The sequence below is a fragment of the Macrobrachium nipponense genome, chromosome 20, assembly GCF_015104395.2.
Source record: "Macrobrachium nipponense isolate FS-2020 chromosome 20, ASM1510439v2, whole genome shotgun sequence".
Classification (NCBI taxonomy): domain Eukaryota; kingdom Metazoa; phylum Arthropoda; class Malacostraca; order Decapoda; family Palaemonidae; genus Macrobrachium; species Macrobrachium nipponense.
The window spans coordinates 23,760,306-23,775,877 of NC_061089.1; the positions used below are offsets into that span (position 1 = coordinate 23,760,306).

The window sequence follows — 15,572 nt, forward strand, 5'->3', positions numbered from 1 at the left end:
TGCCATTTTGGTCGTCAATATTTCATCCTACACGGAGGGCCAAATGGAGGGAAGAACACTCCATCAGCATTCATTGATTTGAGTACGAAAGACCCGTAAAACCAATTCTCTCTCTTCCTCGCTTAGGTCATTCACAGATAAGCTGCCTCTCTCTCTCTCTCTCTCTCTCTCTCTCTCTCTCTCTCTCTCTCTCTCTCCACAATTACCTCATCAGTTACAGATTACCGGATGTTGAAGGCCTTCATATTTAAATTCGGGAATGGTCGACTTTAAGTTTTGTCCTAGTGGTCATTATTCTATATACATATATATATATATATATATATATATATATATATATATATATATATATAATTATTTTCACTTAAAAGCCTTTTCTCCCTACAGCGCATCACCTTACAGTGGATCAAAAAATAGGTAGTTGAAACAGTTGTTTCCATACCCTCTCCTCCATTTGTGCTACAATTACTTACTTCCAAATGCCTTGATAAAACCTAATAATACAATCACGATTTATCACTCCCCATACTAACAGTCCAGTTTTCCTCTCCTCGACTGTCACGGCGGTCTTTTACAAATATCTATGTCCAACATTTTTCGGTTGCAAACGCTTAGACTCCCTAGACAATCTCTCTACGACTTCTCTTAACTGACACAAAAATAAAGCAAAAATATTCTAATTTCCTTATGAATAGGACACTCTTCTCACGGGGGAGGAGGGAGTAAGTCTTGGTTTCATTTCCAGCGAGATCGTATTCACTTTGGGCGTTTGCTGTTGAATATTGTTACCTCATTTCACTAGGAAATAAATTATTTACCTGTTCATTAGACTGCCACAGTGGGTAGCAAGTAGTGTTTAGAAAGGACTGGGTAGCAGGCTCATCGCTAAAGACATTGTAAGAACTTAAGGGATAACTCATTCTAAGTCATCACCAGGAAAAAATAGATAGTATAATATGTTTGCACATGTACATACAAACATATGTATATATAAGGAGAACAAGTATGTCACCCACATAACGTCGATAAAATTGGGGGCTAAATTTGGAGGGGCACGAATCTAAAACTGACTCCTCCAAGGAGTTCATAAAGATGTTAGGGAACGCGGGGCAGAGCGTAGGAGGTATGTACCATTAAAAGCAAAAAGTATCGTGTCCCGCAACTCTATGAACTCCCTGGGGGAGTCATTTTTACATTCCTGCCACTCCAATTTTAACCCTCGATTTTATATCGACTATATATATATATATATATATATATATAGATATATCTATATATATATATATATATATATAGATATTAGATATATATATATCTATATATATAGAATATATATATATATATATATATATATAATATATATATATATTATATAATATATATATGATATATATATATATATATATATTATATATATATATAGATAGATATACATATCGTTTTATATATATATAGTATATAATATATATATATATTATTATAATATATATATATATATATATAGATAGATAGATAGATATATAATATCGTTTTATATAATATCGGTATATATATATATGTATATATAATATATATATATATATATTAGAATATATATATATATATATATGTATGGTTTGATTTGAATTCACGAAGAAATACAAAACGTGATGATGATTGGACGAACAAAGTTACAGCCACGAAGGAAAATTGAAACACTGGAGATGCTTATTACCAAGACCTGGTCACAGCAATTAAAGATATACAGAAGGAAGGGCCTATTTAAATGCTGGGTACGAGTCATAAGGGAATACATAAAGGTTGGGTGAGAGAGAGAGATGCCAGCTTATGAATGGAGGATTTGGGTAACCCCAGTTGCAGTTTTACTGGGTAGCAGATAATTATTGGTAGGAATTAAATTATTATATCCTTATTTTCAACGTATACTGTAACCTGAGGCTTTCCATCCTAAATTTATTTCACAATGTTTCACTGAATCTGACATTATAGCTTCAATTTATATATAATGTAGATTACTGTTCCCACTAAATACAATCAACAAACAGAGCAAGTTCCTAATGACGCCAGACGTCACCACTAGGGCGCGTTTACATTTCAAGGGATCGAGAACCCAGGTTAACCAATGTAACGCCAGAAGGCAAATGATTTGGCGGGTGTCAGGTTCTGGTGATATTCAGTTTACCCGGAGTAATATTTCCTATGGACAATTTTTTTTTTTTTTTTTTTTCACAGACATTGTTTTTAGTGGAATTATAATTTTTTGTCCGTGGAATTGTTTTTTTATAATAAAATTTATGCGCTCAAATGATCTTCGCTCTCTGTTTTTAATAGTTAATTATGATAAATGGTTTATTAGCATTTATAAGAAGGATTTAAATTTAACAAGCAACTATATACCAATGTAATAACTAAAAAGTATACATAATTTAAATACTGACAGTCATCATTATTTCCAGAAGTAACGCGAATGGAAATTCTAATAAAACCAAACGAACAAGAAGTCATTCGGAGCCACGTGATAAGCAGGATAAATATTCAATAAAAAATTTTATAATTATATATGAAATTTGACATAATCAAATCATAATACATCACGCCTACGTCCTTCAGCTTGGAAACAGAATTCCGAATAGCCAAATAGGGTGTAAGGTAACGCGTGCCGCAGAAAAGGCCCCGTGTCTTCAATAAAAGAAAAGGACAATGAAAATTAAATAATTGTTGGGTGATATCATAGCAAATATTTGGAGAGGGAAAATCTTTATTGGAAGACCGTACAAACAAAGATTGGTCAAACATTCATTCAAGGATGGCCTCGCTGCATCCTCTGTCTACAGATTTTACTTCCCTTTATTTGGCAGGAGAGGGGATTGGATACCTTTCTGCGCTTGATTATTCTACGTTATAAAAATTATCCGTTTAGAATATAGTGTAAATAGACTCGTGTGTACACACTCACGATATAAATCTAAAAAACACACACATTTATATGTGTGTGTGTGTGTGTGTGTGTGTGTGTGTGTGTGTGTGTGTGCGCCAAGTATAAAAGGCCCATTAAAACACTCTGTCTTGAAACTAAGGACTATATTACCGTGGTTTGACTACCACCCTTATCAAGCAGTGATAAGGGAGGTAGTCAGACCACCGAAATATAGTCCTTAGTGTTTTAATGGGCCTTTTCTACTTGGCACACACACACACACACACACACACACAAATATATATATATATATATATATTATATATATATATATATATATATATATATATATATATATATGTATATGTATATATAAAAATGTGTGTGTTTTATACTTCAGACGTATCTTGTTTTAAAAGAAGAATTTATATATATATATATATATATATATATATATATATATATATGTGTGTGTGTGTGTGTGTGTGTGTGTGTGTGTGTGTGTGTACACATCATATCACATTACAGTGATTCATATACATATATCGAACTACAAATGTCCTTTAATATCTAATTCGCTCTGCCCCGGAATTGATATATTTTCATATATGTTTAACCGAGGGGGGAATTTATTAATCGATAATAGAATTGCTGGCCAACAGGCGCGAACCATCGACCTCTCAATACCAGGACTGGCAGTGAAGCCAGGACCTCATTCCAACTGGATAGTATCTAGAGGAGTTATTTATTCAAAACAGTTACAAGCTTTCAAGGACAACCATTCCTCATGATCAAGTATCTTGGATACTTGATAATGAGGACTGGTTGTCCTTAAAAGCTTATAACTTTTTTACATAAATAACTCCTCTAGATACCATCAAGTGTGAATGAGGTCCTTTTAGTAACTGTGCTATCACATAAAACAACTACGCATGTGATAAGTTATTATATATGATATATAATTCTTATCTCACCGAGTTTCAGAAGGACATTGACTACACCAATGTCAACTATGGATACCCGTAAATCCAAAAAATAAAACATTGGGTTTCACAACCAGCAAGAAAGTTACGCACAAGTTTACTATCATCTTTCATTCCTCTGTTAGTACACGAGATATGGTGTCAGCATGGCGAAGAAATAGATCTGTGCATTTCGTTACGGTGATTTTCCACTTTAAAGTCTCGTAAACAAGTCTGCTTCTTTCGACATCTTTGCGAGAACTGATTAGGTATTCATTTTTTTTCTACCTTGGAGGACTCAAGTGTCTTTAAATTGCCAAGAGTGTATTATATACGAAATGGTATATTTCTTTATTCATATTTCTGTATGCGGGACTTCTTCAGTCAGGAGGCTACTGGTTTATGCATTTATATGTTTATGACAACATCGTTTCCGACGAGAAACGTTTCCGACGGGAAACATAACATGAAACTGAGGATATCTGGACTATATAGTGACATAATAAACACTTAGATTATTCTGTAAAATAAAAATAAAAAATAGCATTTCTTATTGGTATTTCTGTCCGTGGGACTCAGCCCGGCCATTCCTGATAGACGTATTTAGTGTTTTTAAGATATAGTTTTCGATAACTCACCGAAACATTTTTGTGATAGAGTATAGAAGTAAACTACAGGTCTGCATTGCTTATAACGTCATCCAAAAAAAAAAAAACTCCTAACAAATTATATCAATTCTTGTGCGAATAAATGCTTGCAATTTCAACAGTTCACTGACATTTATCAACTTCAAAGTCCTCGCTCAATATTCAGGGGCAATAGCCTGTGTGAACACAGTGATACGACACATTGGTGTTATGCTACGATATATTTATTTCTGAACTGTAATTCATAACTAAGTGTAGATCGAAAATAATTTTTTTTTTTACCTTTTTTTCCCCGGCTACTTCTTATTCACTGAGTCCCCAAATGACGAGAGAGAGAGAGAGAGAGAGAGGAGAGAGAGAGAGAGAGAGAGAGAGAGAGAGAGAGAGAGAGAGAGAGAGAGAGAGAGAGGAGAGAGAGAGAGAGATAGAGATAGAGAGAGAGAGAGAGAGAGAGAGAGAGAGAGAGAGAGAGAGAGAGAGAGAGAGAGAGAGAGAGAGAGAGAGAGATAGATAGAGAGAGAGAGAGAGAGAGACCTTACCTTACAGACCTTACATCTTGTTCGGGTTGCCCCAGGTCCCTCAGTGTGAGGCACCTCTAATGTCTACCAGAGAGTTGCTAGTACATCTTCCGGTATATTTTGCATCTTCCAATCTTGGATGGTCTGGGATGCAGTTTAGATATTTGTCGAGCTTATTCTTAAACACATCTACGCTCACTCCTGATATATTCCTCAGATGAGCTGGCAACGCATTGAATAGACGCTGCATTATCGATGCTGGTGCGTAGTGGATTAATGTCCTGTGTGCTTTCCTTATTTTTCCTGGTATAGTTTTGGGCACTATTAATCTACCTCTGCTTGCTCTTTCTGATATTTTTAGTTCCATGATATTTTCTGCTATTCCTTCTATCTGTTTCCATGCCTGAATTATCATGTAGCGTTCTCTTCTCCTTTCTAGACTATATAATTTTAAGAATTGTAGTCTTTCCCAGTAGTCTAGGTCCTTAACTTCTTCTATTCTAGCTGTAAAGGACCTTTGTACACTCTCTATTTGTGCAATATCCTTTTGATAGTGTGGGTACCATATCATATTGCAATATTCAAGTGGACTACGAACATATGTTTTATAAAGCATAATCATGTGTTCAGCTTTTCTTGTTTTGAAGTGCCGTAACAACATTCCCATTTTTGCTTTACATTTTGCCAACAGAGTTGCTATTTGATCATTGCATAACATGTTCCTATTCATCATCACACCAAGGTCTTTAACTGCTTCCTTATTTGTGATGGTCTCATTATTAGGTCCCTTATATGCATATAGCTTTCTTTCTCTGTCTCCATAATTTATTGATTCAAATTTATCAGAGTTAAATACCATCCTATTTACCTCTGCTCAATCATATACTTTGTTAAGGTCTCTTTGTAGAGCGTTCCTGATCTTCATCACAACGGTAATTAATTTTCTCTACTTATTCTTGTGTCATCTGCGAAACTACTCACTACCGAATCCTTCACATTATTGTCTATGGCTTCAATCATAATAACAAACAGTATTGCAGCTAACACCGTACCTTGCGGCACACCGGATATTACCTTGACTTCATCCGATTTCTCGTCGTTTGCAATAACTATCTGTTTTCTGTTGTGTAAAAATTCTTTTAACCATCTTCCTACTTTATCCACGATATTGTGTTTTCTAATTTTCTTCGCTAATATATTATGGTCTACTTTATCAAAAGCTTTTGCAAAGTCTAAATAAACCACATCTGTTTCATTTCCGCTTTTCATATTTTTGAATATGTTCTCACGGTGGACTAACAGTTGGGTTTGTGTACTTTTTCCGGGTACGAAACCATGTTGTCCTTTATTAAACAAATTATTTTTTATTAAATGTTTCATAATATTTTTCTTCATTACCCTTTCATACACTTTCATAATATGTGATGTTAGACTCACAGGCCTATAATTACTTGCCTCTAGTCTTGATCCACTTTTGAAAGTAGGGGTAATATATGCTAATTTGTGCTCATCATAAATCTTGCCTGTATCTACACTTTGTCTTAATAATATTGCAAGTGGCTTTGCGATAGAATGAACTACTTTCTTTAACAAAATAGCAGGAATTCCATCAGGCCCTGCAGCAGCTCCATTTTTAATTTCATTAATAGCCTGCACAATATCAGCTTCATTAATATCTATGTCAGCTAAATATTCACTATTTTCATCCCTTACTTCTATATCATTATCTTCATTATCTATTCTAGGGGTGAATTCTCTCTTATATCGTTCTGCCAGTATGTTGCAAATTTCCTTTTTTTCATTCGTTAATCTCCCTTCAATTCTCAGAGGGCCTATTTCTATTCTTCTTTTATTCATCTTCTTCGCATATGAGTATAATAGCTTGGTGTTTTGCTTGATATTTAATAGGGTTTTTTCTTCCAAGTCCCGTTTTTCATTTTCTTTTGATTGTATAATCTTTTGTTCTGCATTTTCTATCTTACTTTTTAGTTCTATAACTTTCCATGCATTTTTTTCTTTTGCAAGACCTTTTTTCCACTTTCTGATTTTCTGGAACAAGATCCTTCTGTCTCTTGGTATGCATGAATGATGTTTACTTTTCTTCTTCGGTATATATTTTTCCACTATTTTCTCCAATATTTTATATAATATCTCCGTATTTACCCTTATGTCATCACTTACGAAAATGTTATCCCAATCTTTGTTTAATTCTTCATTAATTTCTGACCATTTTATATTTTTACTGTAGAAGTTGTATTTTCCATATCCTTCCCACTTTTTCATTTCTTGCTTATCTCTATTTTCACTTGCTTTGGAATGAACTGTTAATTCTATGACATTATGGTCTGAAATATTCGCATTATAAACTATTATTTCTTTAACATAATTCATCTCGTTCACAAATACTAGGTCTAAAGTATTTTCCTTTCTTGTTGGCAGGTGATTTATTTGTTGAATGTTGTATTCTAGTAGCATATCTAATAGCTTTTCAAATTGCCTCTTATCTTCTGCACTACTATTACTCTCTTTTTTATATGTATAAGTACAACCACAATCTCCTATTCGTTCTTTCCATTCTACGAAAGGAAAGTTGAAGTCACCAGATAGGAGAATAGTCCAGTCCTTGTGATTTCTACATATATCATCCAATTTTTCAATTATTAAGTCAAACTCTTTAGTATTAGGAGGTCTATATATTACTATGTTCATCAATTTTTCAGATTCAAATTCTACCGCTATTAGTTCACATTCTGAGTTACTATATTTCTCATATATTTTCCTTGTTTTTTGTCTTTCCCATATATTGCGGTTCCCCTTGATTCCTATTTTTTCTATCTGATCTATAAGTTTGGAACCCTTTTATTTGATCATCATTCCCAGTCTCTTGGGAATACCAGGTTTCACTTATATTCATTATATCTATTTTCTTTTCATTTTGGGTTAGTTCTTCTAAGTACTCTATTTTTCTTTTTGAGTTACTCGTAACTAAACCCTGCGCATTCATCACTATGATGGTTTGCGTGTTTTCTCCTTCATTTAATACTGGTAGTAATAAGGATTTTCCCATGTCTCTTTCCTGTTCTGGTATGTTGTTCTTTTTTCATTTCCAGAAATTCTGACATTAAAAAATCCAACTTTTCCATAATATTTGATCTTCCTTCATCATAATTATTCATTTTGTGTCTGAATCTGCAATTTTCTCCGTTTCTGCAATATCCTCTTGCATAATAAATACAGTTATTATCTCTTGAGTAGAATTTCGGAGCTGATGCTTTGAAATTTTTTGCTGACACCTCTGCATATCTCATTGGTGGTTTGCTTTTCTCTTTTACCTGATATTCTTGATTTCTCTCTTTATTTGTTTCTTTCTTATTTTGGATTTTATTACTTGGTTGGTTATTTATTTGATTATGATTCATGGCTACAGGGTGCATATATTTGCATTTTTTGTCGAACTTACATCCTTTTCCTTCTTTTAGGTTTTTACATATTTTTGGATGCAGATCTCTGCAATCATCCCCATATCCATCTAAGTATGCACATTTACCATATATTTCATAGTTTTGACATATCTTAGGATGTTTGTAGTAACATCTTTCTCCAAATCTGCAATTCCCTCTTTTCAAAAGGTTGCAGATTTTGTCTTTTCTTGTCTATTTTTTCCTCTTTCCCGTCATTGTATAGATCTGGGTAGAGCCTCTTCGGATTTGCTTTTCTGTTGTCATATCGTAATTTATTTCTTCGTAGGTATGCTGCTTTATTGCCTCATATGTAGTATCAATGAGTATCTCTGCATCCATACTTTTATCTTGTCTTTGTTTTCCTTATTTTTTTCTGTCATTTCATTTTTGTTTACTTCTCTTCCGTTTTCCTCTTCTTCTTTTTCTTCTTCTTCTTCCTCTTCCTCTTCTTCTTCATCCTCAACTATTTGTACATTCAATCTTGATTTAATAACATTGTCTATCCATGATAGACATGTTGAACAAAAAATTCTTGTATCTTTTCTCAAATCTTGTATTACCTCAGCACACTGTGGATGGGTCGGAATGTTGCATGCAGCACATTTTCTGATTAGGTTTTGTGGATTGACTATGCTATACCAAACCTTACACAGTTTGCATGCTTTTGGCATTCTTTTTCCTAATGCATCAATTAGGATATTCACAAGATTCACCTTATTCATTTTTCTTTGTCGGAATATGTTGGTTTATGTATATTTTCTTTATGAGTCTCTTGACCACTTGGATTTTATTTGGAACTTCTTCAATTATTTTCAAGATGTTTTCATTAGATTTGTTCCAGTTTGAAGGATTATATCCTTCTAATATATCTATGAATGCTTTTGTATCTTTTTGGTTAGGACTGTTGCTGATTTCATAGATGAGAAATGCCAGTTCCCTTCCTGCTACCTCATCGTATTGCGAATCTGCTAGACACGCCAAATTACGCCACCTCTTCCCGCAGTTGGAACTTACTGCCATCTTGTTCTGATTTATAGTATTACACTTGATAAACTAACTTAGAAGACGCTTTATCCTACTATTTTCACACTAATCTTATCACCGATAGTTCACGAACACTTCTAGATATTTCTCAAATTCTAGTCGTATGTTAAACTTGTGATATCTGTTGATTAATCTGACTTCACGCGGGTACGACTCACCAAGCAAGATGGCTACTTAAGATAGAGAGAGATAGAGAGAGAGAGAGAGAGAGAGAGAGAGAGAGAGAGAGAGAGAGAGAGAGAGAGAGAGAGTAGAGTATAGAGAGAGAGAGAGATAGATGAGAGAGAGAGAGAGAGAGAGAGAGAGAGAGAGAGAGAGAGAGAGAGAGAGATAGAGAGATAGATAGATAGAGAGAGAGAGAGAGTGGGTGGGGGAGGAATGGAAGGAGTTAATGCAATTAATTCAGCTAGCAACAGATTTCCAATTTCACACTGCAGCAGCATTCCCACTCCAGAACAGATTTTGACACTAAATTTAAGTCTATCTTTTTATTATTATTTTTATTTAAGCTAATGATACTCTTAACAAGGAATAATATCTCGAGCTGGATTCTACATTAGGCTAAAAACTTTTTCACCTCTAATTGGAAAAAAGGATCAAGGAGAGTTCATTTCTTCGTAAATTCTTCCTTTATCCAATTTCGCTCATTCAACATATTCGCTAAAAACAAATATAATTTCCCTGAAATTGCAAGTATACCATAGTACCGTTTATATATATATATATATATATATATATATATATATATATATATATATATATATATATATATATATATACTGGTCACTTTTTACCATATGCATATGTAATCATAACAGTCACAATGCCCTCTTAACTAGTTGAATTCTTCGCGCTTATGTAGATACGCTTGTTACTACAAAGCCTTGAGATACAAGTGCAAGAAATGTGAAGAAATCATGATGTCCGGTAGCGGGAAACTAAATCGGATTACCATAATCACGGGAAGGATAAAAGTCTATTACCTCTCATATACTACATGCATATACCTGTAGTTTTCTGATATATATATTTATATCAGTCGGAATAAACTCGTCCTCACCATCGTAGCCAAATGGGCAATCGCTTTTAATGCTTTTTAGGCTGAAATATATATTTGTAGATTCTACCGGTCACAACAAGGATTAAAATCAAGAAACTCCTTCACAGGAAAGGTTAGAAGAGCTTTTTCTTGGTTTACCTTCAGAGACAGAGAAGAACAAGAAACAGGCAGAGTGGGTTTCCCCAGGGAAGAAATGTTATCATCAATCTTTGATATCATCTCACAACCTTGCGCCAGTAAATGGTCAGGATATGGACCTACGTGAGGCATGGCTATCAAAAATTAGTAGGATGGATACGAGTGACCAATGTAAGGAAGACGCAGGGAAGAAAAGGTATTGGCCATCTTAATCTATTATGTATATAGCCCAAGGTTGCAAAGAACGATGCCGCTCTCTTTAGAATCTCATCAAAGTGCTATGTGCTCTGACGTTTCCCTGTTGTATATAATCAGTTTTTTTTCAACATCAAATTGTTTACTGTTGTACATGACTTATTGTTTACTTCATTTGTAATCAGGAAATCTAATTGTTTCCCTAGATTCGAGAAACTGGCAATATTATCACTTTAGCACTGCTGTCTTCTCAACTCTTGAGAAACAATTATGTAGATATCAAGATTACAAATAGAAGAAATAAAAAAAATACGTGTAAATGGTTAAACCATTTCATGTAAAGAAATTAAAAAAAAGAACACTAAGAAAAAGCAAAGGAAAGTTATAGAAGATTAACGATAAATTCCTGAATCGATACACTCCTCCAATATCTGGATTCTTATTGCAATTTAGCTCCGAGGTCCTCTTACTGCCGAGTTATGAAAGAGCCAGGAGCTAAAGTAGAATATTGGATGGTGAGAGTTTTCATTTCATTCTTTTTCTTGTGTTTTGTTACAATACTCTTTCTGAGAAGACAAAAAAAAAGAAAAAACTTAGTAGGTAAACACATTTCTTTTCTTCGCAACAGAATAACATGATTTTTCCAAAATTTAACATTTTTCTCTATTATTTCAGTGAAATATGTGAGAGGATGTACGCATTTATAATGAATTAAATACTAATTCATGATCAATTAAGTGTATCTTAGTTTTACCAGACCACTGTGCTAATTAACAGCTCTCCTAGGGCTGGCCCGAAGGATTAGATTTTTTTGTTTTTACGTGGTTAGGAACCAATTGGTTTCTTAGCAACGGGACCTACAGCTTATTGTGGGATCCGAACCACATTATATCGAGAAATGAATTTCTAATCACCAGAAATGAATTCCTCTGATTCCTCACTGTATGGCCGCAGGAAGCGAACTCGGTCTACCAAATTGATAGTCGAGCACGGAACACACTCGTCCAGTGAGGAACTGCTAATTCGTAATAAAAGACCGAAAAAGATTTCCAGCGTAAATTTCATAAGTTCGTTGAACAATAAAGTGTTGTTAGCGAATTCCGGATGTAAAGACTATTCAGTATATCAGTGAGAGCACCCCTGAAGCCCATTTATTCAAACGCCTGCAATTACTTCTGATATATACTGAGATAATATATCTATGCACGTCTTGCATCCAAAAATGCTTATTCCTGTTTTATGTGCTGCTTATAAATGCTTGAGTTTTGCCTTCGGTTCTATTCCCACGTTGCATTATGAAATTAATCACATTTTAACCCACAATGATTAATGACAACCCAAGGGAAAAATTACAGTTATCCGTTTCTAAAATGAAAGAGGGACTACGCTAATTACCTTATGATTTAGTGTAATTTAGTAATTTCGTAATCTAGATGATTAATATTCTCGAATGACCACCAGAAATATTTCATTAAAGCAAGGTTCAATTTTTTTCTGCATTTATGACAGAGGGAGAGGTGTAACACAGAAGCCTCAAAATTTTTTACTATATATATATATATATAATATATATATATATATATATGTATATATATATATATATATATATATATATGTGTGTGTGTGTGTGTGTGTGTGTGTGTGTGTGTGCATCTGTTTGTGTGTCTGAGTGATTTGTTAGGTAGTCTACGAAAAGAAGTAGAAAAAATAGAATATTAGGACCAATTCTTGTTTGAAAAGATATTTTTCTAAAACCCCTAAACATAAAAAACATAATAACTGCCCACAAATGAAAGGCACATTTTCAGAGATATATGTTTGTGTGGATGTCGCCTTGTAAATTAAAGAAATATAGAAATTCCTGAGAAAATTATCCATTCGCAGCTATTTTTAGGAAATATTTTCTTTTCCCAGTGAGTAAAAAAAAATAAATAAAATGAAATAAAATCCGTAATGGTTACTCACACTTGGATTGGTTTTCTTCTCTTATCACTCTTCTCACTCGCCAGCACACTCACACACGCATACGCACATGTAGTCACACACACACTCATGCACGTACACATGTACGTACACACACACACACACACAGGAAAACATTCACAGAGACAGAGAGAAATTGTCCCTCTGTATCACGCACACATGTACGTACACAAACAGGAAAACACTAACAGAGAGAGAGAGAGAGAAGAGATGAGAGAGAGAGACGAGAGAGAGAGAGAGAGAGAGAGAGAGAGAGGATGCCCCTCTGTGAGCATTTGTTCCTTGTCCCCCAACCCCACCCATCCCCCTCCCCCCTCCAACTGCTATTTTAGTATTCATTCTTTTCTGAAAATAGCAACATCGATCATCAAAGGTTCCAGTGTAGTACATATTGGTGAACGGATGCGTATACGAAACTCTGTCGGCCATGCCTTACAGACCAGCATGGCCAGTAAGTATCCTAGCATTTCCTTCATTTGCATAATGCAGGTCTTCCGATATAGCTGTCTCAGGTCTGTCCATTGATTTTCGCGAGAGCAGAACTGTCCGTTTTTATGAGGCAGGTAAACAGCATTTTCTCATCGTTTATTCTGTCTAAGAAACGTTTTCTCTTTTCCAACCTCTAGATACACGCACTTACCGTTTTGGAAATCCAGCGTACATCTAATGGCACCTCCCCGTCTAGACAGCTCGAAGCTCATTGGAATAATCTTGCATGATAGCAGAAGGTGACCCTAGACTTATTTCTAGCTAGAGAGTTTCTTAAACTTTTCACAGGGAAGCATCGTGAGGCAGCTTCGGCACGCATTGATGTCACTCTTTTACGACATACTAGAAAGTTAAACACGAGTAAGCAACGCTTCAAAAAAAATGTATATATGTATAGAAATGTAACCAATACAAAGCGAATATCTTTTCTTATTTCTGCACGCTTGAAGGCAATTAGTAGAAGTGGTCCTTCTCTCTCTATCTCACGCGCTCGCGACTTCCTCAGACGCCAACAGGTGAATGCCAGGAGGGAGGGAAAAACCCCACGAGATCTCTCTCTCCGACTGAGCTACTACTACTACCACGACCTCTCTTGGCTCCGAGAGGTTCTTCCTCATCCCACGGTTAGGCCAAGACTGGTCGTCCAGTCTCACGGAACCCATCACCACTCGCGCGCACCTCCACCTCAACAGCTACTTCCCTCCTCCGTCACCTTTCTCCCTCCCATCCATTGCATCTCTTTCCATGCACTCCGACATCGTCATCATCATCTCCGTCCTCTCCCATTGTTGGTGCGGAGACGTCATTTGACTCTCTCTCTCTCTCTCTCTCTCTCTCTCTCTCTCCTCTCACACGCTTCCATTTTCACGTGTTATCGGCGTCTGTCATTATTTTTTAAATAACAGCTACCATTTTTTCTAATGTTTACTTCATCCTTTTTACATCTCACGAAATATTCCTATTTTGGCATTAAATAGGTCACCCCATTATCCTGAATAGTAAGTTTTAATTATGAAAATAAAAATTTGTCACTGAAAAATAGCCTTCCTAGTTGAATTAAATGTTTTTCATTTCCGGAATTGCACAGTATGTGATATTCGTATTGCAGTTTTTCGTTGCATTATGGTCTTCATTAAATAAGAACCAAGCTTGAATGAAATGCTACGTTTTATAAACGCTAAAGCAGTTTACGTGTTTATATTGGAGCATTTAACGAACACAATAAATACATAATGATCACCTGAACGTGAACCCATAAGTAAGTCTTAAGCTACATGTATCACCGACAAAGCGATTTTCATAAGATGGAAAAACTATAGATTTCATTTTCTCGTCTTTTCTTTGGCCTATATGCATCAGACTTCCTTACCATCTGTAATACGTCGCCTATCTATAAATAAAATCTTCTTCAAACTTTAAAATATTTAGTCACAGACAGACATGAGCATATATATATATATATCCATATATATATATATATATATATATATATATATATATATATATATGTATATGTATTATTCGAGCTACAAATGTCCTTTAATATCTAATTCACTCTACCTCGGAATTGATATATCTTCATATGTGTAAACCGAAGGGGAATTTTTAAGAAGATAATAATTTTGTCCCCTCATGGGATCGAACCACCGTCCAGCGGACAGGTACGAAATCAGGACGACATTGACGTTACTGATTCGGCTAACAAGTGAGGCTATGAGTTTATATCGATTCTGACCTTAACAAGTCACCATCAAACTCGGTCATTCGTAATTTGAATCGATATTCAACCCCCTCTACCATGTTAGCCAATTCGAATCTTTTACGAACGTTGCCATATTATGAATAATTATCACATCACTGTGATTCATATAAATTATTCGAGCTACAAATGTCCTTTGATATCTAATTCGCTCTTGTTAGCCGAATCGGTAACGTCAATGTCGTCCTGATTTCCTTCCTTTCCGCTGGACGGTAGTTCGATCCCATGAGAGGACGAAATTATTATCAACTAAAAAATTCCCCTTCGGTTTACATATATGAAAATATATCAAATCCGAGTAGAGTGAATTAGATATTAAAGGACATTTGTAGCTCGAATAATTTATATGAATCACGGTGATGTGATAACTATTCATACACACACACACACTTATATATA

The 15,572-nt window shown here is 34.9% G+C and overlaps 1 protein-coding gene across 1 annotated transcript in view; it reads right to left on the reverse strand.

Moving 5' to 3' along the window:
* Nucleotides 1–14,064, reverse strand: part of LOC135223527 (uncharacterized) — an 82,645-nt gene extending 68,581 nt beyond the window's left edge. Inside the window, exon 1 of the mRNA XM_064262001.1 lies at nucleotides 13,566–14,064. The gene's annotated coding sequence lies outside the window, so the exon portion shown is untranslated. The remainder of the gene's footprint in view (nucleotides 1–13,565) is intronic.
* Between the last annotated feature and the right edge of the window lie 1,508 nt (nucleotides 14,065–15,572).